The sequence below is a fragment of the Callospermophilus lateralis genome, chromosome 14, assembly GCF_048772815.1.
Source record: "Callospermophilus lateralis isolate mCalLat2 chromosome 14, mCalLat2.hap1, whole genome shotgun sequence".
Lineage (NCBI taxonomy): Eukaryota > Metazoa > Chordata > Mammalia > Rodentia > Sciuridae > Callospermophilus > Callospermophilus lateralis.
In genome coordinates this window covers 68,094,216-68,119,169 of record NC_135318.1, presented here as the reverse complement: position 1 = coordinate 68,119,169, position 24,954 = coordinate 68,094,216, and the positions used below count along the sequence as shown (strand labels likewise).

The 24,954-nt window shown below is 36.8% G+C and overlaps 1 pseudogene; it reads left to right on the top strand.

Annotated features, from left to right (window-relative positions):
• Positions 1-13,640: 13,640 nt before the first annotated feature.
• LOC143380015 (enolase-phosphatase E1-like) lies at positions 13,641-24,481 on the top strand (annotated as a pseudogene).
• The last annotated feature ends 473 nt before the right edge of the window (positions 24,482-24,954 follow it).

Below are 24,954 nucleotides of genomic sequence, written 5' to 3'. Positions count from 1 at the left end.
ATGTAAAATTAAACAGTGAATGATGATAACATCAAGAGTTTTCAATAGGCCTAATAGTGACTGCTAACTTCCCTTAACAGTTACTGTGTTGGATACATAGGCCTATTAAGAACTCCTGATGTTATCATCAGTCTCAAAACACATTTTGTTGCATTCTACTCAGTGGGTTCTCAGCTAAATATTTAAAGCTACAGTGCAAAAAGAAATATGGAAGAAGAATCTTTGAATCTAAAAGAACCACAATCAGAAGCTTTAATTTCTCTATCTACAGTCTAGCCAATCCTAGAAAGAGTGTTAGTACCCTAGTTGATAGTAACACATTCATGCTATGCCTTAACTAAATGAATTAACTCAATTTTATAAAACATTTGGAAAACAAACTGGGCATGTGGCTTAGTGGTAAAGCACCTGCATAGCATGTATGAGGCCCTGAGTTCAATCTTTATCACAGCACACAAAAAATAACAATAAAATAAAATATTTGAAAGATACATAAAATAGGAACAGTATAAAAAATATATAAGGGATTTTTATTTTAAAAAGTCAAAGACAGAAATTGAACAAAAGATAAAAACAAAAATTTCATGAATGAAAAATACAAGTAGCATAAATTGAACATGATAGTTACTAAAATAGATGCAAGTTAAAATAGGAAGTAATATCACTTTTCCCTCAATAGATCAGCAAATTTTTGAGATGTTATCATACATAATCAAAAATATTGGAAAATGTTTAACTCAGTCATTGTGGCTGAGAAAAGCACTTGTTATGGCCTCTTTCAAAAGCAATTTGACATTATAAAGCTAAGTGAAAAATTGTATTTTGTGTACACTGGATGCTTTATCAGAAGAGAAATGTCAAGTGCATGAAAAACTAAGTAAGCTTCTAAATGAGACTGACAAACATCTTTTTTAGTTAGAAGAGGAAAGTTTTACCAAAAATAAACAAATATAAATTAGGTAGGCTTTCATTTATTTAATGATTTCTAGAGACAAACTGTACCAAACAATTGCACTTCTGGCCCAACATGGAGGACTGCTCTCTTTTGTTGTGTCTCCCAACTCCATCTCTTTCTACCAGTTTAACCTTTTTGTAGGGCTTAACACCTCTGAACTGCAATCTCTTCATTTGTATAAAACTGAAATAATCATATTAACTCACAACTATTGTAAAGATTAAACAGGATACAAAATGCATAACAGAGATTGACACATAATAAGTAACAGATACATGTTAATTAGAATTTTGTTATTATAACACAGAGATTCTTCATTCTGTGCATATACATGTATAAAAATGCCTCTTGAATTATTACTCATTATTTTCAAAATATTAAAAAAACTAAGTGACCATCAATTGGTCAATAGTTAACTAAATCATCACACATCTTATAAAATATTTTGTAAAATACAACACTAGGTTTTGAAAAATGAGTTGATCTTTAGGCATTGACTTGTGAAACATCTCAAAAAACAGACCTTAATTGAAAACAGAAAAATCACAAAACAAATGTAAAGAGGAAGAAATTTAAAACAAAAAATATGTAATGCATCAGGAAACTTCAGGAATGATATACATCACATTGTAAAGACTGGTTAGCTGTGGAAAAAGAAGGAGTAGTTTAATGTCATGTTCTGCATACTTCTGTTCAATGATAATCTATTTATATGTCATGTGTATAATTAAGAAACAAAATTATCCTCCTAAAATCCTAGGCACTCCTGCTGCTCTGTCCTCTTGGCTTTCTGGTACCCAGAATGCTTTGTTTGGGTCATGAAACTCATCTCCTATTATGTTGTTCATTTTTGTTTGATAGTTTTTCTTAGAGCTAATTTTCCATCTCTAACATCTTTCCCCAAGCAATCTCCAAATATAGTCAAGAAGTTCATGAAATAAGCAAGAAGTTCATGAAATAACTTATCCTCAGCTGGTTTGCCCTGGTCTTATCTGGAGTTAGTGCTGAAAGTTTGGTCATCCTATGACAGATTCTCCCCTTACTACCTATGTCTCCAATTGTTTCATGTCAAGGACGACAATAATGATATATTTGTAGAAAGACATCCGTATGTATTAAGTCTCTTTCGCTATAATCTCTATTTCTTCTCTATTTTAAAATATGTATCCTGACCTACTCTGTATCAACTTGTAGTGTAGGAAAACTTGCATGTCTTATTTTCCTCTATATTTCTTAAGTGAATCAATTGAGCACCTTCAAAAACATGTTTATAAAATGCCTGTTGTACTGTGTGCCTATGTGCAGGGGTTAGGCTAGAATAACCTCATGGACCTACGATAATAATAGAAAGAAGACAAATGATCTACCAAGTAAAAGAATATATTTTTTGAATGACTTGTAGCAAATATCTTCTTTTACCCAATTTCCTCACTTATAAAATTTTGACATGAATTTGGCCCCAGAAAGACAAAAATCTACAATTGTGTTCCCTGGCTGATTTTTCAAATGGTAAGATGTAGGTGGAAATGTGATAACAGAAGTATAAGTTTTCAATGAATAATGTTTGGCAACCTGTTAAGTTAGAAGGAAAATTTTGTTGCTCTTTTTTAGAAGCACTTTAGAATTATGTATAGAAATGTCACAATAAAACCCATTAATTTGTACAATCACTATGTACTAAATAAAATCAAAATTAGATTAAAATTAAAAACTCAATTACATTTACTCTTTTATAAAATTCTCAATATGAATTTACTATTTTTCAGAAACATCCTAGATACCAAAAAATGGAACAATCAATATGATTGAAATGGTTCCTGACCTGAAGAATACCTGAGGTTTGCTGAGCAAGATAGCAATTGGCAAGCAATTATAATACAGTGTGGAAAGTGTGCTGATAAAACAAAGTACAGAACATAGCTTTGGAATTATAGGAGGAATATTTATTCAGACCCACCAGACCAATCTTCTAAGGCATAACAAAATATTTGGGATAAAAAAGGATGTTGGTGATGGTATTAGCATAGATCTTCAGAAAAACAGAATACATAGAGACCAATGTACATACATAGACATACAGATATGCAAAGTTACCATGAGAAATTGGCTCAGACAATTACACAGATTGAGAAGTCCATGATTTGCAAGCTGAAGATTCAGGACAGCTCATCAACTCTAGTCTACCATGAGTTCAAAGGCAGAAGATTAACGTCCTCTCTTGAAAATAGTCAGACATAGAGAAAGAATTCTTTATTATTATTCAGCTTTTTTTGTGTACACTGGTCTTCAATGAGTTGAATGGGGCATACCTACACTGGAGAAGATAACCTGTTTTATTCATGTTACTGATTTAAAGGTGAATTTAATCCAGAAATGCTCTTATAAACAAACTGAGAAATTATGTTTAACCAAATGTCTAGGCAGCTCATGGCCACATCAAGTTGCTGTATGAAGTCAATCAGCACAATGATCACATGGCTCAGAGACCTTACTTTACTCATGAGGCCCACCTGGCCAAGGATACAGAAATTGAGTAACAGAATTTCTGTTCCCAGTCTAATACCATGTAGTTCTTGGAACCACAGGACATTTTTGTCTTTTATATTATCGACCCTGTGGGCACAGAGGTCCTGAACTGTGACTCAGCCAACACTTCTTAAGTGGTCACCAGAACTTGCCTCTCCTGGAGCACCAGGTGATGTGTTTCAATCCTTATGAAATCATGAGTTCTAATCCCTCAGGACACTATTTTCCAAATTAATCTTAGCATCTAATGAAATTGCTATAAATAAAAGGGAAAGCATATCACACGTCCCTGGGAGTTTACTAAAAAGCCAAATGCCTGAGGCCTATACCTTGTAGTTTGGCATAAGTATGATAGACCTCTCAAGTGTCTTTCAGAACATGCTATATGGAGGGTCACTGCCTCCCACTGCATACAGATTTGTCTACAATAGTAAACATGTGAGATGCATATTCTATAAAGAGAATCATTGGATACATAAAACTTCAACAATTTAACATTTCTACTCAAATTCTTACTAAGTTTTCTCCTCCGTTAGCATGAATTATATTCTTTCTTTATGTATCCATTACAGGTAATTATAGAAACTTCCCTAGAAGCCAACTTCATAGTCTTGACCTTTTCTCTATGTCATGAGCAGAGCTCTTTCTCTACTGAGATTCTAGACATTTCAGAAAACCTGATATGATTAGCCTAACAGAAATTGGTTTATATGGAAACCGAGAAGCGAAGTAATTAGCAGAGCTTTGGTAGCAGAAGTGTTCAGGACCACATACAAGATGACTTCTAAGGTAGGCAGACCCGCGATCCAACAGCAGAACAGGCACAGCAATCCGCAGAGTGGCAGAGCCACCCCCCGAGCCTGCAAGGTAGGCAGACCTGCGACCCACCGGCAGGTCAGGCCCAGCATCCTGCGGAGGGGCACGGCTGCCCTACGCGCCTGCTAGGTAGGCAGAACCGTGACCACCGACAGAACAGGCCCAGCGGCCGGCCAGACACATCGCCCCGCCCCAGTTGGGAGAGGGGCAGAGCCGCAGGGCGCCTGCAAAGTAGGCAGACCTGCGACTCACCAGCAGATCAGGCCCAGCGACCCGCGGAGCGTCAGAGCCACCCCTGCGCCTGCAAGGTAGGCACACCTGCCACCCACCGGCAGGTCAGGCCCAGCAACTGTCAGAGGGACACAGCTGCTCCACGCGCGTGCAAGGTAGGCGGAACCGTGACCACCGACAAAACAGGCCCAGTGGCCCGCCAGACACATCGCCCCGGTTGGGGGAGGGGCAGAGCCGCTGGGCGCCTGCAAGGTAGGTGGACCCGCAACCCATCAGCAGAACAGGCACAGCAATCCACAGAGCGGCAGAGCCACCCCCCGAGCCTGCAAGGTAGGCAGACCTGCGACCCACTGGCAGGTCAGACCCAGCAACCTGTGGAGGGGCACAGCTGCCCCACGCGCCTGCAAGGTAGGCGGAACCATGACCACTGACAAAACAGGCCCAGTGGCCCGCCAGACACATCGCCCCGGTTGGGGGAGGGGCAGAGCCGCCACCAGCGCCTGCTAGGTAGACAGACCTGCAACCGACAGACAGAACAGGCCTAGTGGCCAGCGGAGGGGCAGAGCCGCTGATCACGCCTGCAAGGTAGGCGGACCTGTGACCACCGAAAGTACAGGCCCAGCGGCCTGCCGGCGTGGTAGGCACATTGCCCCAATTGGAGGAGGGTCAGAAACACCGCTAAAGCCTGCGAGGGAGACTTTGCAACTATAAAAGAGTAATATAAATATATAGGGGGAAAAATCAATAACACAACAGTTTCACCAAGCAGAAAGAAACATGATCAGTATGAAAAGACAAGGAAAGAAAGGACCACAAGCAATGCAGGTCAACTCAATTTTAGAAGAGGTAATATCTGCAGCAGATGGAATGTCAGATAAAGAATTCAGGATATACATGCTTCAGATGATCTGGAGTCTCAAGGAAGACATTAGACAGCAAAATCAGACAATGAAAGACCACTTCGACCACTTCGACAATGAATTACATAAACAAATCCAAGAAGCAAAAGATCAATTATACAGGGAGATAGAGGCTATAAAAAACAAACAAACAGAAATCCTGGAAATGCAGAAAACAATAAACCAACTTAAAAACTCAATTGAGAATACTACCAGCAGAGTAGAACACTTAGAAGATAGAACATCAGACAATGAAGACAAAGTATTTCAATTGGAGAAGAACATAGACAGCTCAGCAAAGCTGTTAAGAAACCATGAGCAGAACATTCAAGAAATATGGGATAACATAAAGAGACCAAACTTAAGAGTCATTGGGATACAGGAAGGTATAGAGGTCCAAACCAAAGGAATGAGCAATCTATCCAATGAAATAATACGAGAAAACTTCCCAGACTTGAAGAATGAGACAGAATCCCAAATCCTAGAAGCCTACAGGACGCCGAATGTGCAAAATCATAAGAGATCCACACCTAGACACATTATAATGAAGATGCCCAACATACAGAATAAGGAGAGAATTTTAAAAGCTACAAGAGAAAGGAAGCAGATTACATTTAGGGGTAAACCAATCAGGATAACAGCTGATCTTTCAACACAGATTCTGAAAGCTAGAAGATCCTGGAATAACATATTTCAAACACTGAAAGAAAATGGGTTCCAACCAAGAATTGTGTATCCAGCGAAATTAAGCTTCAGGATGGAAGATGAAATTAAAACCTTCCATGATAAACAAAAGTTAAAAGAATTTGCAGCTAGAAAACCATCTCTTCAAAACATCCTCGGCAAAATATTACAGGAAGAGGAAATGGAAAATATCAATGAAAACCAACAGCGGGAGGTAGTACAGTAAATGGGGGGGATAATCAAAGAGAAAAACAAACCATGTTTAGTAACATAAATAAACAAATATGGCTGGAAGAACAACCCATATCTCAATAATAACCCTAAATGTTAATGGCTTAAACTCACCAATTAAGAGACACAGGCTAGTAGAATGGATCACAAAACAAGACCCAACAATATGCTGCCTTCAGGAGACGCATTTGATAGGAAAAGACATACATAGACTGAAGGTGAAAGGTTGGGAAAAATCATATCACTCATATGGACTTCGGAAACAAGCAGGAGTGTCAATACTCATATCAAATAAAATAGATTTCAAGCCAAAGTTAATCAAAAGGGATAAAGAGGGACACTACATACTGCTCAAGGGAACCATACACCAACAAGACATAACAATCATAAATATATATGCCCCAAACAATGGTGCAGCTATGTTCATCAAACAAACTCTTCTCAAGTTCAAGAGTCTAATAGACCACCATACAATAATCATGGGAGACTTCAACACATCTCTCTCACCACTGGACAGATCTTCCAAACAAAAGTTGAATAAGGAAACTATAGAACTCAATAACATAATTAATAACCTAGACTTAATTGACATATAAAGAATATACCACCCAACATCAAGCAGTTACACTTTTTTCTCAGCAGCACATGGATCCTTCTCAAAAATAGATCATATATTATGTCACAGGGCAACTCTTAGACAATATAAAGGAGTAGAGATAATACCATGCATCTTATCTGATCATAATGGAATGAAATTGAAAATCAACGATAAAAGAAGTAAGGAAAAATCATGCATCACTTGGAGAATGAACAATAGGTTACTGAATGATCAATGGGTTATAGAAGACATCAAGGAGGAAATTAAAAAATTCTTAGAGATAAATGAAAACACAGACACAACATATCGGAATCTATGGGACACATTGAAAGCAGTTCTAAGAGGAAAATTTATTGCTTGGAGTTCATTCCTTAAAAAAAGAAAAAAACAACAAATAAATGATCTAATACTTCAACTCAAAATCCTAGAAAAAGAAGAGCAAAACAACAGCAAAAGAAGTAGAAGACAAGAAATAATTAAAATCAGAGCTGAAATTAATGAAATCGAAACAAAAGAAACAATTGAAAAAATTGACAAAACTAAAAGTTGGTTCTTTGAAAAAATAAATAAAATTGAAAGACCCTTAGCCACGCTAACGAAGAGAAGAAGAGAGAGAACTCAAATTACTAGCATACGGGATGAAAAAGGCAATATCACAACAGACACTTCAGAAATACAGAAGATTATCAGAAATTATTTTGAATCCTTATACTCCAATAAAATAGAAGATAGTGAAGGCATCGATAAATTTCTTAAGTCATATGATCTGCCCAGATTGAGTCAGGAGGATATTGACAACCTAAACAGACCAATATCAATTGAGGAAATAGAAGTAACCATCTAAAGACTACCAACTAAGAAAAGCCCAGGACCGGATGGGTATACAGCAGAGTTTTACAAAACCTTTAAAGAGGAACTAATACCAATACTTTTCAAGCTATTTCAGGAAATAGAAAAAGAGGGAGAACTTCTAAATTCATTCTATGAGGCCAACATCACCCTGATTCCTAAACCAGACAAAGACACTTCAAAGAAAGAAAACTACAGACCAATATCTCTAATGAACCTAGATGCAAAAATCCTCAATAAACTTCTGGCGAACCGGATACAAAACATATCAAAAAAATTGTGCACCATGATCAGGTAGGATTTATCCCTGGGATGCAAGGCTGGTTCAATATACGGAAATCAATAAATGTTATTCACCACATCAATAGTCTTAAAAATAAGAACCATATGATCATCTCGATAGATGCGGAAAAAGCATTCGACAAAGTACAGCATCCCTTTATGTTCAAAACTCTAGAAAAACTAGGGATAACAGGAAATTACCTCAATATTGTAAAAGCAATCTATGCTAAGCCTCAGGCTAGCATCATTCTGAATGAAGAAAAACTGAAGGCATTCCCTCTAAAATCTGGAACAAGACAGGGATGCCCTCTCTCACCACTTCTGTTCAACATAGTTCTCGAATCACTGGCCAGAGCAATTAGACAGACGAAAAAAATTAAAGGCATAAAAATAGGAAAAGAAGAACTCAAATTATCACTATTTGCAGATGACATGATTCTATACCTAGCAGACCCAAAAGGGTCTACAAGGAAACTATTAGAGCTAATAAATGAATTCAGCAAAGTGGCAGGATATAAAATCAACACGCATAAATCAAAGGCATTCCTGTATATCAGCGACAAATCCTCAGAAATGGAAATGAGGACAACCACCCCATTCACAACATCCTCAAAAAAAATAAAATACTTGGGAATCAACCTAACAAAAGAGGTGAAAGACTTATACAATGAAAACTACAGAACCCTAAAGAGAGAAATAGAAGAAGATCTTAGAAGATGGAAAAATATACCCTGTTCATGGATAGGCAGAACTAACATCATCAAAATGGCAATATTACCAAAAGTTCTCTATAGGTTTAATGTAATGCCAATCAAAATCCCAATGGCATTTCTTGTAGAAATAGAGAAAGCAATCATGAAATTCATATGGAAAAATAAAAGACCCAGAATAGCAAAAACAATGCTAAGCAGGAAGTGTGAATCAGGCGGTATAGCTATACCAGACTTCAAACTATACTGCAGAGCAATAGTAACAAAAACAGCATGGTACTGGTACCAAAACAGGCAGGTGGACCAATGGTACATAACAGAGGACACAGAAACCAATCCATAAAATTACAACTATCTTATATTTGATAAAGGGGCTAAAAGCATGCAATGGAGGAAGGATAGCATCTTCAACAAATGGTGTTGGGAAAACTGGAAATCCATATGCAACAAAATTAAACTGAATCCCTTTCTCTCGCCATGCACAAAAGTTAACTCAAAGTGGATCAAGGAACTTGATATCAAATCAGAGACATGGCGTCTGATAGAAGAAAAAGTTGGCTATGATCTACATACTGTGGGGTCAGGCTCCAAATTTCTCAATAGGACACCCATAGCACAAGTGTTAATAACTAGAATCAACAAATGGGACTTACTCAAACTAAAAAGTTTTTTCTCAGTAAAAGAAACAATAAGAGAGGTAAATAGGGAGCCTAGGTCCTGGGAACAAATCTTCACTCCTCACACTTCAGAGAGAGCCCTAATATCCAGAATATACAAAGAACTAAAAAAATTAGACAATAAGATAACAAATAACCCAATCAACAAATGGGCCAAGGACTTGAACAGACTTTCTCAGAGGAGGACATGCAATCAATCAACAAGTACATGAAAAAATGCTCACCATCTCTAGCAGTCAGAGAAATGCAAATCAAAACCACCCTAAGATACCATCTCACTCCAGTAAGTTTGGCAGCCATTCTGAAGTCAAACAACAACAAGTGCTGGCGAGGATGTGGGGAAAAGGGTACTCTTGTACATTGCTGGTGGGACTGCAAATTGGTGCGGCCAATTTGGAAAGCAGTATGGAGATTTCTTGGAAAGCTCGGAATGGAACCACCATTTGATCCAGCTATTCCCCTACTCGGTCTATTCCCTAAAGACCTAAGAGAGCACATTATAGGGACACTGCTACATCCATGTTCATAGCAGCACAATTCACAATAGCAAGACTGTGGAACCAACCTAGACGCCCTTCAATAGACGAATGGATAAAAAAAATGTGGCATTTATACACAATGGAGTATTACTCTGCATTAAAAAATGACAAAGTCATAGAATTTGGAGGGAAATGGATGGCATTAGAGCAGATTATGCTAAGTGAAGCTAGCCAATCCCTTAAAAACAAATGCCAAATTTCTTCTTTGATATAAAGAGAGTAACTAAGAACAGAGTAGGGACGAAGAGCATGAGAAGAAGATGAACATTAAACAGGGTTGAGAGGTGGGTGGGAAAGGGAGAGAGAAGGGAAATTGCATGTAAATGGAAGGAGACCCTCAGGGGTATACAAAATTACATACAAGAGGAAGTGAGGGGAAAGGGGGAAAAATATAAGGGGGAAAAATTAATTACAGTAGAAGGGGTAGAGAGAGAAGAGGTGAGGGGAGGGGGGAGGGGGGATAGTAGAGGATAGGAAAGGCAGCAGAATACAACAGACACCAGAATGGCAATATGTAAATCAATGGTTGTCAACTGATGTGATTCTGCAATCTGTATACGGGGTAAAAATGGGAGTTCATATCCCACTTGAATCAAAGTGTGAAATATGATATATCAAGAACTATGTAATGTTTTGAACAACCAACAATAAAAATTAATTTAAAAAAAAAGATGACTTCTAGAGACTTAGAGAAGAATAAAGAAGAGATTTTTGCAAGAACTGGGGCAGCAAAGTCATGGAGGTGTTTTGTTTAAATCAACATATAATTTAAGTAGGTTCAGGAAGGTTGAATGATGTCTCCCAAAACCTATGCACTAAGAAAAATATGGCATCTTCCATGTGAAAATGGATTTTTCAGTTATGATCTAGGATTATCCAGATGGCCCAATCTAATCATGAGTTGTTAAAATCAGAGGATGTGGGCTGGGTTGTAGCTCAGTGATAGAGTACCTGCCTAGTGTGTGTGAGGCACTGGATTCTATTCTCAGCACCACATATTAAGAAAAAAAAAGATAAAGGTCCATCATCAACTAAAAATAGAAAAATCAGAAGATGTTTTAGATGTTTTGCTACTATACTCAGTCAGAGAAAGATGCTATGGCAGGAGAAGGATCAGAACATACAATGTTACTGAATTTAAAAATACAGGAAGAACCCTTGAAACAAGAAAAGTGCAAAAAGGCCAGGAAATAGGTTCTAGCCTAGAGCCATCAGACAGACAGGATTACAACTACCAACACCCTGATGTTAGTCCATCCAGCACAATTCATTTCAGACGTCTATCTTCCAGAAGTATAACATAATAAATTATATTACTCGATGTAGTTAAATTGTGGGAGTGTCTTACGGCAGCAGGAGAAAATTAATAAAATGATTTTAACCAAGAAGAAAAGACATAATACTTGACCTTAAAAATTAGCTCCATCCAGAATTAAATAGAACAAGGATCAGAAGATTTCTCTTCTTCATGAAGAAAAACTCTCTGTGTTGTTTTTCTAAAGTGTTTTTCAAGGCTGCCTTGATTGCTTAGAACTTAACCAGATTCTGACACCTCCGACCATAAAACAACAGGATGTGGCCAAATACCGCCACTCTACAGACAGAACACTAGGAAGAACCCACTCCAGATCGAATCGTCTGTCATCATGGAGTTGATGTGATGCCGTAGAACTGGACACATGAGGGTAGGAAGTTATATGGGTGGGGAGTCACACTGGGGACACTACTAATTTCTACTGCCTGATTTTGGCGTAAATCCTGTTTGACATGCACTCTTTCTGAAGATATGCTGAATGGTGTCTTGGATTATATCTCTTATACTTAACCTGAATGTCATGACACTGTCTCAACTTTAATTGTCTCAAGTCAGCTTCTACTTACTTACTGCCAGAGGTGCCATGTACCTGATGCCTTAGAACACATACAAAGAAACTAGAGGAAGACACATAGATTTTTAAGATAGGCCTTCGAAGTTAGAAGTTAATATGATTTGATTTAAATGGCTAAATCTAGGCACCAAATGGAATAACTGAGAATAATATAACAGGGTAGTTTCACAATTCTGCATTTGTACTACTGATAATAATTGTACTATAAAGACACCTTGCTGGGATGGGGATGTGGCTCAAGCGGTAGTGTGCTCGCCTGGCATGCGTGCGGCCGGGTTCAATCCTCAGTACCACACACAAACAAAGATGTTGTGTCCACCGAAAACTAAAAAATAAATATTAAAATTCTCTCTCTCTCTCTCTCAAAAAAAAAAGAGAGACTTTGCTAAGGGCCAAGGAGATGGACTACAGAAATGATTTAATATAATACATGTGAGGTTGCTATCTTCATAAGGGTTTTTTTTTTTTTTTTACAAAACTGTCATTGCTGTCACATGGAAAGTTGGTGTTTAAACCATCTCCTAACTGATAATGTGAGTTATCTCTCAGTATATCTAGGTTATTTGCACAAATAAGGTGGTTGACGTAAATACCTCTTCTCCTGTGAGTCTGACATTTTGTTATGTGTTAGAAGTGCCTATGTGAACATTATCCAATAAATCTTGGCTGATGGTTTCTAATACACTTCCTTTGGCAGAAACATTGCACACATATTACTGTATATTTTTAGCTAATGGAGAAAGGAGCATATTTATCACTGGAGGGAGAGGAAAATCAGAACTCTGTGTATTTCTTTCCTGGGTACACCTTTATCTTTTTTCTTTGTTGATCCTGTTGCGTTCCTTTTTATTGTGATGAACCTCAGCCATAAGTATAGTTATAGGCTTAGTCACACATGTACTTTAAGCAAATTACTGAACAAATGAGTGATCTTCAGAACTCCACCAAAACCAGAATATATATGGGTGTGCATGCATAACCCAACTGCACTAAACAGTATATAGAAAAACTACACATTTGTGAATATACATGTAATCATAGGTAGTTTACCAAGTTAACCCTAATGATTATATATGGTATGTACATAATAACATATATGTATACATATAAACATATATGTATACATACGCACACAAAAAACTAACCTACTATTAAACTACTACCTTAACTAAACTATTACCTTAACTATAACTTCTGTATTAACTATAACTATATATAACCATACATATGTTAAATGTATGTAATATATAAAGTAATATGTAATAATAAAATTTTATATAGCCGTATGTGTAATATATATATGTATATAGTTACATATAGTTATATAAACCATTTTGGCTTTGACTGTATATTCTTAGTCCCTTGTTCAGAGCTATTCAGCCTCTACTATTCACTATGGCTTAAGTTGCTAGATGACCACTGACTAGACTAGCACAATCTAGACACATATTTTTTCAATGTTTTATTTTTGGTGAAATGAATAATTCAAAAAGTTATTTAAATGTCTAATAAATATCATTTGTATCTGTGTTGTTTCTGTAAACTATGTTACATAGTTTGGGAAGATAAAAAAATACAATAATCAAAGAGATCTGATAAAGAACTATATGCCCGTGTGTAAATATAGTGGATCTACATCACACACCATTTGAATTCTATACAACAATCTCAGAGAGAAAAGAGAGGTTTGAACAGTACAGGTAAATTCACCTTTCTTTGTAAGCATTTGCCTTGGAGTGTAGGCAGATGAAGACATGAATCAGCTCTCCCCAGCTACTCTGCCTCCAAGGATCTGTTACAATGGGATCATGTTACCTGCTATCATTTGTGATCTTCACATACAGCTTGATCCCTATACGTATGGCATCTTCTTCAACTGGTACTCAATAAGGCAATATATAAATCAATGCAAGTGTAACTGATGTGATTCTGCAATCTGTATACGGGGTAAGAATGGGAGTTCATAACCCACTTGAATCAAAGTGTGAAATATGATATATCAAGAACTATGTAATGTTTTGAACAACCAACAATAAAAAAAAGAAAAAAAAAAGAAGACTTTCTTCCAGGGTTAATTTTATCTTTATGTTATTGTCTCCTTACTTTAAACATACACTCAAGTAAGAGTGTAAGGAATTAAGAGTGTAAAGAATACACATTGAGGAATGTGTATATGTAAAAATTCATCTCTCTCAAGGTCCCTGAATTCTCAAAACTTTCTGTTGAGTTGCAAGACAGACGTATATAAAATATTTTAAATACAACAAAACAATCATGTGTTCTATAATGGGAAAGTAGTCAGTGTGCTATATTGAAGTTCAATAGGAAGAGTTGATTTTTCTGTACTGATCAGCAAAAACCCTAATAAAGGAAACCAGCACATAAACTTGGGTGTTTTTTTGTTTTGTTTTGCTTTGGTTTTTGTCTCATGTATAATATACAACTGTGTTAGTTTTTCATTGCTGTAAGAAAATACCTGACATTGACAATACAGAGGAGGAAAGATTCATTAATCTCATGGTTTCCAAGGTTCCAGTCCACGGTCTGCTCACTTTAAGGCAGAAAGTCATGGTGGAGGAAAGCTTCTTAGTTCATGGCAGACAGAAAACAGAGAGGAAGGGGCCCAGGACAGATGCAATCCTAAGGCAATGCTCCCAGTGCCTACTTCCTCCAACCATGTCCCAGCTACCTAGGGTCTCACCACCACCTGGTGAATCCATTCAAATGGAGCAATTCACTGGTAAAATCAGATCCTCATGATCTGATCATTGCTTAAAAGTCCCACCTCTGAACCATGTTGCGCTGGGGACCAGACTTCTAACACATGAATTTTTAGGGACATTTTAGTCCAAAACTGAACAATCACTGAATACAAATAATGAATTTATTTGCTGACCTATAATTTACTGAAAATATTTATGACACTACCCTGTGTTTTCTTGGAGATAACAAATTTAAAAATGTGGCTTTATAACCAATGTGATCCTGCAATCTGTGCACGTGTGAAATTAAGAATTCACATCCCATTTAAATCAAATGTATGATATTTCAAGATCATTGTATTGTCTTGAGCAACCAAGAAAAAAACACCTTTAGGTAGATAGTATTATGATTGCTTTTGTTTTGTTTATCCTCTATGGTACCTTTTGAAATAGAATGGGAAGGGTTGCTAGGCTCGGTAAGGCTCACCTCTGATCTAGCAATTAAAAAGTGAGATCATGCTCAGGTGGAGGCAGAGTAGCTTATGCTATCTCCCTGGTTGTGCCCAGAAATTTATAAATTCTGGAATGATACTTAGTTTCCCAAAGAACTACAACTACCTCTAAAACTGTCTTCTTAGTTCATTCTCAAAAAAACGTATATCATTAGCAATTTTCCCCTTTAGTGTAGAATTTTGATCCCTTTACTGATCTGATGCAAATAACTCTTGAATGCCATAATCTTTTTTTTGCGTTTCAAAGTGAGGCAAGAATCTGAGAGGTGGTTTTGAAACTGATGACACAAACAAAGACTGAAAGTTTTGAGTACTTGAATGCAGATATGATAGAACTTTGATAAAGAGGGAAGAAGGAGGAAAGAATGAATTTCATTTTCAATTTCAGTTCTCTTAAAAAAAAATTACCAAGGCTTTCCTAGCTTGAAAACAAGTATAGTTGACTAGATCTCTCAATGGATGTGAGTTAAAAAAAAAAAACTAAAAGATAGACTGCAATAAAATAGTAAGTGTCAAGAATATGATAGATTCATGAAAAACCCTGAATCCAAATGATCCCAAATTCTATTTATCTGAAATGATTCACAGTCAGGATTACTAGACTGTAACAGGTGGCTACTTTTAAGTACAGATGCTAAATGTCATACCTGCAGATGGTTCATCAGTAGAACATGTAAAAAACATCTTAATTATATATTATGAAGCCTTTTCATAAAAAATTAAAAGATAGGCATTCATTATGCTTGTTTGAGTTATATCACTGAGTACAGATGCTGTTATGAGTTAGCTGGTGCTTTAATCAAAACAAGTATCAGTGGATCAATTTAATGATATGAAAGTTCTGAATTCAGGTTGGAAAGTTTCTGGCAATGCAAATTTCTTGCAGTTTCCTGATTTATGCATCAAAGCAGAGGGCTCTCCTCCACTAGAATCACACATCAATATATTCCAGCGTAAAGCAAGAGACTCTGCTAGTTATCCTTAAACAGAAGCATCCCTGCTTAACTTGCAATGCTCCTGGAGACATATAACACCTGATGCTTAAAGCTGGGAACATTTAATTCCTCACATGGACTTTGGAGTCATCAAGACTGAGTTACAAAAGAGCAGAACTGATTCATGCACACATACACTTTGTTGTCAAACTATTTGTGTTTTACCATGATTGGTCAATTTATACATAGACATGGCTGCAAGGACTTTGCCGTTGCTGAATAGCAAATCCACTCTCAAAGATGGAGATTTAATTCAGCTTAGCTTACTTAAAAAGTGTCTCAGACTCTGAATGTGATTCCCTTAAAGGCAGGTCTCCAAATGTTTTCAGTCCCAGAAAATCCTTCAGGATTATGTATGGCCTCAGGTGATATCAGTAGCGTATTCGTTCATTTACATTCTCATTGCTTGATATATTCACATCCCACTTTGTCTTTATGACAAATGCATACTCAAAGTCTACCTAGTAAAGTGTTAAATTCTATAGATTTGTTGCCTCATCTTTCAGAAAAAAAATGAAAGCCAAACTATTGTTGGTGGGGGCAGGGATGAATATGTGTGGTATATGCTTGGACTTATTTTTCAAAAATCAAAAGTGCAATTTAAATGCAAAGCATATTATGATGGGTTTTGACATGAAATCAAATCCAAGGGAACTTCTTTGTAACTCTGAACAAGTTGATTTCCAAGCAGTGTCAACCCTGCCAGTAATTGCATACAAATATCCAGGAATTTCTATGAGGCAGGGGGTTTTCTCCCTCTCCTCTTTTTAATTACAATAAGAAAAAAAAAAAAAAGCAGGCTGGAGTCAAAGCTCAGTGGTGGAGCACTTTCCTAGCATGTGTGAGACACTGGGCTCAATCCTTGGCAACAGATAAAAATAAATAAATAAAAATAAAGATATTGTGTCCTTCTACAACTAAAAAATTATTTTAAAAAGAAAAAAGCCCTTGTTTTTCAATTATGATTATAAAATTATATAATAAAATTACATTAAAAATAAAACAGTGCAGGAGCCAAAAATGGAAAGTAAAAGTTCTCCAAACTTTTCATTTCCACCTCTCAGCAGTACCACTATAAACTGCTTCTTACACATCACAGATGTAACTTTCTTTGCAAAAAGAAACACGTACATGTATTTACATATGTACACACATATATTTATACATCTTTCTTTTACACATACAGCAGTGTGTCTTACCAGGAGAAATGCCTGCCAGACTGATTTTTTTTTCTTTTATTCTTGTTTGACAAGAGACATGCCAGCTATTTCACCATATTGGCATAAACATATAATCACCTATTATCCCAAGCACTAGGTGGATGTAGATTGAACAATCTGATTCTTCAAGAAACTAGGGCATAACAAGGTTTTTATGCTTTGCAAAGCTATCTGATCACCTTAGTAATCATGGAACAAGACTGAATTTCTGTCTAGGAGATGGTGAAATCTGGAACTATACCAATACACCTTTCTAGGGTTTAGTTTATACTAGGGAACTTGTGAATTGAAAAGAAACAAGTTAGACTAGAAAATAAGAACTGCCATTTGGGAAGTCTACCTTACTGCTGAGGAAGAGAGATTGATTGGTTTCCGTGGAACACTCTGAGGCTGCCTGGGGTCCCCTCACAAGCATGTGTGCACAGTTATAGATAAACACTACCTCTTGACCTGTGCGTGTACAGCCTTAAAGTGTGATTTTAGTGAATGACCTCATACTTGTACTTTATCTGAAGAGTAGATACTCAAGTAACCCTTTAGACCAAACTAACCCAAGTATACATAGGACTTCAAGTTGAGAGGAGAGCAAGAGGCAAAGCACCACAGAGGGAAAACTTGATCTATATGCTAATTGGATATGGAATGAGAGGGTTCCTGTATGATTAATTAATATCAATAAAATAACATTTATACTTCTATGCTATCTTTTTTGTGAAGGGAGCTGGATGCATGTTCACAAGTTTGGAAAATGTGATTCATTGCAGTATTTTACGTATGGATTATCTAACTTAAAATACGGACTCCATGAAGAATGTGAAATTCAGCTTGGGGACAATGACCAGCAACTCAAATGAATAGGTAGATATCCTTGGTAGTAGCTGAAGTTTATATAAAATTCTCAGGGACCAGTGAGAACGCCTAAGTGGAATGTTATGTAAATTAGTATGCTGTGGGCAAAAAAAAAAAAAAAAAAAAAAATTAATAGCATTTTAAATATGAGTCTCCGACCAGAATTCATAAGGGTGGATCCTCTGAAAAAAACTGTAACTTTTTACAGGGGCAATTCTATCTCTTTGCCTCCAGAGTAAGTGACAGCAGGTGTTTTTCATTTTGACCTGTCATTAATTATCTTTACAAATTACATGTACTTAGGTTGATTTAAAAATTAAAAAGCTCTGCCTGTGTTTGAGTAACAAATTTAATATCATATATACTTTGAGGATTACAACTTTCCTTTCTCACTTCAAATATTTCTGGTGTCTTTTCATATTGACTACACATAAATGTGCAGTCTGTTCTCAATGGCTACATAATATACTCATTTTACAAAAGTATCGTGAATTACTGAACATTCCTCATTAGTTGTCATTAAGGCTTTTCTCAATTCTTTGTGAATAAAAATAATGCTTCAATGACCACATTGATAAAATACATATACTTGTTAGTAAAATTCACATATTAAATTCCCAGCAGACAAATTCTTCAAAAGAGATGAGGTGTCTAAAATATGATAGCCATGTCAAATGTTACTCCCAATGATTTTTATCCACTTATACTCACACCAATGATGCAGGAGAGGCAGGATTTCTTTGGAAGGACAGCAACATTTGCAAATGTGGTCCAAGTTCTTATAATGTTACTTAAGCTCAAGGCTCCTCATCTTAACACATCTCCACTTCACCCTCTAAAGCACTGATCCAAGTTTATTCTTTCCGGATTGGAAAGAGATTCAGTGGAAGTTTTTATCCTGAGGTCCTACCTCTGAGAGATAAAGTTAACCCAGCAGTATTTTTTTTCCCCTTTATAAAATCAGCTGATGGTTTTCTTTTGAGTACCTCACTTTCACGGTTCTGCAGGCACAAGTGTCAAGGAGGTGTGTGATACACCTGCTGATTCACAGCTCTGTTTGACAAAAAACCACTTCAAAGCCGCTGAAGGTGCTGGCTCAATTTCACTTGCACCTCACCCCCTTCTCCCTCACGCCTCCCACACATTCAGAGGTTGCTCACACCTCCTCCAGTTAATCCTGACAATTCATTTGCTTATCACACAAGCAAGAGATACTGATATTATCAAGAAAGAAGTATTCCTCAGGAAATAATGCAGTCAGGGGCTCTATAAGCAGGTGGAGAGGACAATTTCCAAGCACAGACAGAACTTACATTCCCTAGATCAAAGTTGGTTGAAAGCGAACTCTCTCCTCTCAAAATCCATCCAGGTTCAGATGTTTCAGGACTAATCATTGTTCATGCTGCATGCTTTCTTTTCCACCTGGAACCTTCCAAATTCACTTGGTGGCAATCAAAAGAATAACTATCATTTGTGTTAAATAAGATGTTAAGGAATTCCAGAAGAGACTATTGGTCATGTTGATTTTTTTTTTTTTTAAAGTCTGGAAAGAAGACCCTTCCTGTCCCTGTCTTTGACCCAGGTTTGGGCATTGTGATAGTAACATTAAATTCCTTGCCACTTTGCTACTCTAGTATTCTGGAGTCCAATTACTAGGGATTGAAATCCTGATTCATGCTTACTATACCTAGGATCTTTGAGAGTTACTAATCCTTGACCAGAAAAAAATTGGGTGGGGGGCAAGTTTGGGGATATTAAGTGAGACAGGACATGCAAAGTTTCCCAGTAATGTGGGATTTATATTATGTGAGTGAAGGCAGAAAATTAATGAATAATAAATGTTTTACACTGAGATTAAAATATAAAGAAAATAAAATAGAGTAATATGATGGTTTAAGCCAGATTCTGTCAAGAGCATTAAACTGTTGATGATATGAAATTTAAAGAAGCACCTTTGGGGGCTGGTATGTAGCTCAGTGGTACAGCGCTTGTCCAGCACACATGAGGCAGTGGGTTGGACGCGCAGCACCACATAAAAATAAATAGATTGGTCTGGGCCTGCTCCATTGCAGCATTGAGTTCTGACCCCTGGACGGAGGTCCTCTCCACATGCTGGTCTGTGGAGGTATCCTCTCCTGCATGCTTCAGGTCCTGCGTGGTCGCCACTTAGGAGATTGTTGCAGGGCTCTTGGAAACCCAAACACTCTCTTGGGGTGTAACCAGAGCCGCCCTCCTCCCTCCCTACCAGCACATTGATTTCAGTGGTAGCATCTGGACATTTATTTCCTTACATCAAAGAAAATGTTAAAGAGTATCTGCAAACATATTGGGAAGAGGAGGAGTGCCAACAGGAGGTCAATCTTTTGAGAAAACAGCCTGAAAAAGATGCCCACTGGATGGGGCTGTTTCTATTTCTGCAGCATCTGGGAATAGGGTTGATGACCAGAAATGGATAATCCAGGCCATATTACATACTGTGTGATGGCAGATGTCTCTGGACTGAACGACCACAGAATTCAAACAATTGCAGGGCCACATGTGAAGGGCAGCATTCACAGCTGGACCCATGAAAGCAGAGTTCTTTTTTTTTTTTTTTTGATTGATTTTTTAAAAAATGACAACAGAATGCATTAAAATTCTTATTACATGAATACAGCACAATTTTTCATATCTGTGGTTGTATATAAAGTATGTTGACACCAATTCATTGTGTCTTCATACATGTACTTTAGATAATGATGTCTATCACATTCCACCATCCTTGCTAATCCCCTGCCCCCTTTCTATCCCTCCCTCCCCTCTTCCCTATCTAGAATTCATCTATTCCTCCCATGTTCCCCCTCCCTATGTCACTATGAGTCAGTCTCCTTATATCAGAGAGAACATTCAGCATTTGTTTTTTGGGGATTAGCTAACTTCATTTAGCATTATCTTCTCCAACACCATCCATTTACCAGCAAATGCCATGATTTTATTCTCTTTTATTTCTGAGTAAAATTCCATTGTGTATATATGCCACATTTTCTTTTATCCATTCATTCACTGAAGAGCATCTAGGTTGGCTTCACAGTTTGGCTATTGTGAATTGTGCTGCTATAAACATTGATGTGACAGTGTCCCTGTAGTATGCTGTTTTTAATTCTTTGGGATATAAACTGAGGAGAGGGATAGATGGGTCAAATGGTGGTTCAATTCCCAGTTTTCCAAGGAATCTCCATACTGCTTTCCATATTGGCTGCACCAATTTGCAGTCCCACCAGCAATGTATGAGTGTACCTTTTTCCTCACATCCTCCCAAACACTTATTGTTGTCTGTCTTCATAATAGCTGCCATTCTGACTGGAGTGAGATGATATATTAGAGTAGTTTTGATTTGCATTTCTCTAATTGCTAGAGATGATGAACATTTTTTCATATATTTCTTGATTGATTGTATATCCTCTTCTGAGAAGTGTCTGTTCAGGTCCTTGGCCCATTTGTTGATTGGGTTATTTGGTTTTTTGGTGCTTAGTTTTTTGAGTTCTTTATATACCCTAGAGATTAGTGCTGTATCTGATATGTGAGGGATAAAAATTTGCTCCCAGAATGTAGGCTCTCTGTTCACCTCACAGATTGTTTCTTTTGCTGAGAAGAAACTTTTTAGTTTGTGTTCATCTCATTTATTTATTCTTGGTTTTAATTCTTGTGCTATAGAAGTCTTATTTAAAGAAGTGAGGCCTAATCCTACATGATGAAGATTAGGGCCTACTTTTTCCTCTATTAGACATAGAGTCTCTGGTTTAATTCCTAGATCCTTGATCCACTTTGAGTTTTGTGCATGGTGAGAAATAGTGGTTGAATTTCATTTTGTTGCATATGGATTTCCAGTTTTCCCAGCACCATTTGTTGAAGAGTTTATCTTTTCTCCAATGCATGTTTTTGGCACCTTTGTCTAATATAAGATATTTGGGGTAAAAATGGAAAAGCATAACTCACATGAATCAAATGTATGAAAGATGAAAAAAAATAAAAAACAACAACAAAAAAAAGATAATTGCAGTTTTGTGAATTAGTCTCTGTGTCCTCTATTCTGTACTATTGGTCTACTAGTCTGGTTTGGTGCCAATATCATGCTGTTTTTGTTACTATTTCTCTGTAATATAGTTTAAGGTCTGGTATAGTGATGCCACTTGCTTCACTCTTCCTGCTAAGGACTGCTTTAGCTATTCTGGGTCTCTTATTTTTCCAGATGAATTTCATGATTGCTCTTCCTTTTTCTATAAGGAATGCCATTGGGATTTTGATTGAAATTGCATTAAATCTGTATAGTGCTTTTGGTACTATGGTCATTTTGATAATATTAAGTCTGCCTATCCAACAGCAAGGTAGATTTTTCCATCTTCTAAGGTATACTTTGATTTTTTTCTTTAGGGTTCTATAGTTTTCATTATATAGATCTTTCACCTCTTTTGTTAAGTTCATTCCCAAGTATCTTATTTTTTTGAGGTTATTGTAAATGGGGAAGTTTTCCTCATTTCCTCCTCAGAGGATTTGTCATTGATATATAGAAATACATTTGATTTATGGGTTTTGATTTTATATTCTGATACTTTGATGAATTCATTTACTAGTTCTAGAAGTTTTCTGGTGGAGCTTTTTGAGTCTTCTAGGTATAGAATCATATCTTCAGCAAACAGTGCTAATTTAAGTTCTTCTTTTCCTATACATATCTCTTTAATTTCTTTCATATGTCTAATTGCTCTGACCAGCATTTCAAGAATTATGTTGAATAGAAGTGGTGAAAGAGGGCATCCCTGTCTTGTTTCAGTTTTTAGAGGGAATGCCTTTAATTTTTTTCCATTTAGAATGATTTTGGCCTGGGCTGGGGATGTGGCTCAAGTGGTAGCGTGCTCGCCTGGCATGCGTGTGGCCCGGGTTCGATTCTCAGCACCACATACAGACAAAGATGTTGTGTCCGCCGATAACTAAAAAAAAAAAATAAATAAATATCAAAAAAATTCTCTCTCTCTCTCTCTCTCTCTCTCTCTCTCTCTCTCTCTCCCTCCTCTCTCACTCTCTCTTTAAAAAAAAAAAAAGAATGACTTTGGCCTGAGGCTTAGCATAGATAGACTTTATGATGTTGAGATATGTTCCTGTTGCCCCTAGTTTTTCTAGTGTTTTGAACATGAAAAGATGCTGTATTTTGTCAAATGCTTTTTCTGCATCTATTGAAATGATAATATAATTCTTATCTTTGAGTCTATTGATGTGATGAATTACATTAACAAAACAAAAAGTTGGTTCTTTGAAAAAATAAAACAGACCCTTAGGTATGCTAACAAAGAGAAGGAAAGGGAAAACTCAAATTACCAGCATACAAGATGAAAAAGGTAATATCATACAGAAACTACAGAAACACAAAGGATAATTAAAAATTATTTTGAAAACTTATATTCCAATAAAATAGAAGACATTGAAGGCATTGACAAATTTCTTAAGTCATATCATTTGCCCAGATTGAATCAGGAAGACATAGACAATTTAAACAGACCAATATCAAGTGATGAAATAGAAGACGCCATCAGAAGCTTACCAACCAAGAAAAGCCCAGGACTGCATGGATATACCACTGAGTTCTAGAAGACCTTTAAAGAAGAACTAATACCAATTCTCTCCAATTTATTTCAGGAAGTAGAGAAAGAGGCAGCACTTCCAAACTCATTCTATGAGGCCAATATCACCCTGATCCCAAAAGCAGGCAAAGACACAACAAAGAAAGAAAACTCCAGACCAATATCTCTAATGAACATAGATGCAAAAATTCTCAATAAAATTCTGGCAAATCAAATACAAAAACATATCAAAAAGATTGTGCACCATGATCAAGTGGGATTCATCCCAGGAAAGCAGAGTTCTTTGAAGATGTCATTCCAGCAGTCAGGAAGTGAAAAGAAGCTGGAATGAAGGTGTATATCTACCCTTCTGGAAGTGCAGAGGCTCAGAAACTATTTTTTGGGCATTCTACAGAGGGAAATATTCTTGAGTTTTTTGATTGTCACTTTGATACCAAGATTGGACACAAAGTGGAGAGTGAGAGTTATAGAAAGTTTGCAAACAGCATTGGATGCTCAACCAACATCTTGTTCCCAACAGATGTGACTTTAAAGGCCAGTGCTGCTGAGGAAGCAGATGAGCATGTAGTTTGGGTGGTGACAGCTGGCAAGGCAGGATTAACAGATTATGAGAAAACTTCCTACAGCCTCATCACATTCTTCAGCAGCACAGAGGAAGATTTCTACAGAGGACCCAACTGTTCCTCAGAGTTGTTGTCCCCCTAGTGTCTAGTCTTATTCTAATGATAAAGTAACTTATATATACATACATATGTATGCAAGTGTACGTATGTGTATGCTCACTAATTTTCCTGGGCACATAAGTGAGGGCAAAAAGTCGTATAAGTTCAGTGAAAACAGAACTTATTTAAAGATGCTTTATATGTAGAAATAGTTTAAGACCTTAACACTAACCCATATTGAGGGCAAAGTGTAGTTGATAGAAAAAAATACAGATCAAATGTGTTCTGATTATCAAATCCTATACCAAAATGAGAACTTAGTTTTGAAAATTATTCAAGGCCTAGTATTTTAAACACTGAAAATACTTCAGATGAATTCTTAATAATTCATTGCCCTTGCTTAATGGGGAGTTAGAAGATTTACAACAACTGTATTTCATATTTTCCTACCTTGGTACAAAAGATAAAGGTATTTGTTTCTTCTCCAAAAGAGCAAAATTAGGAAAGAAAATGCAC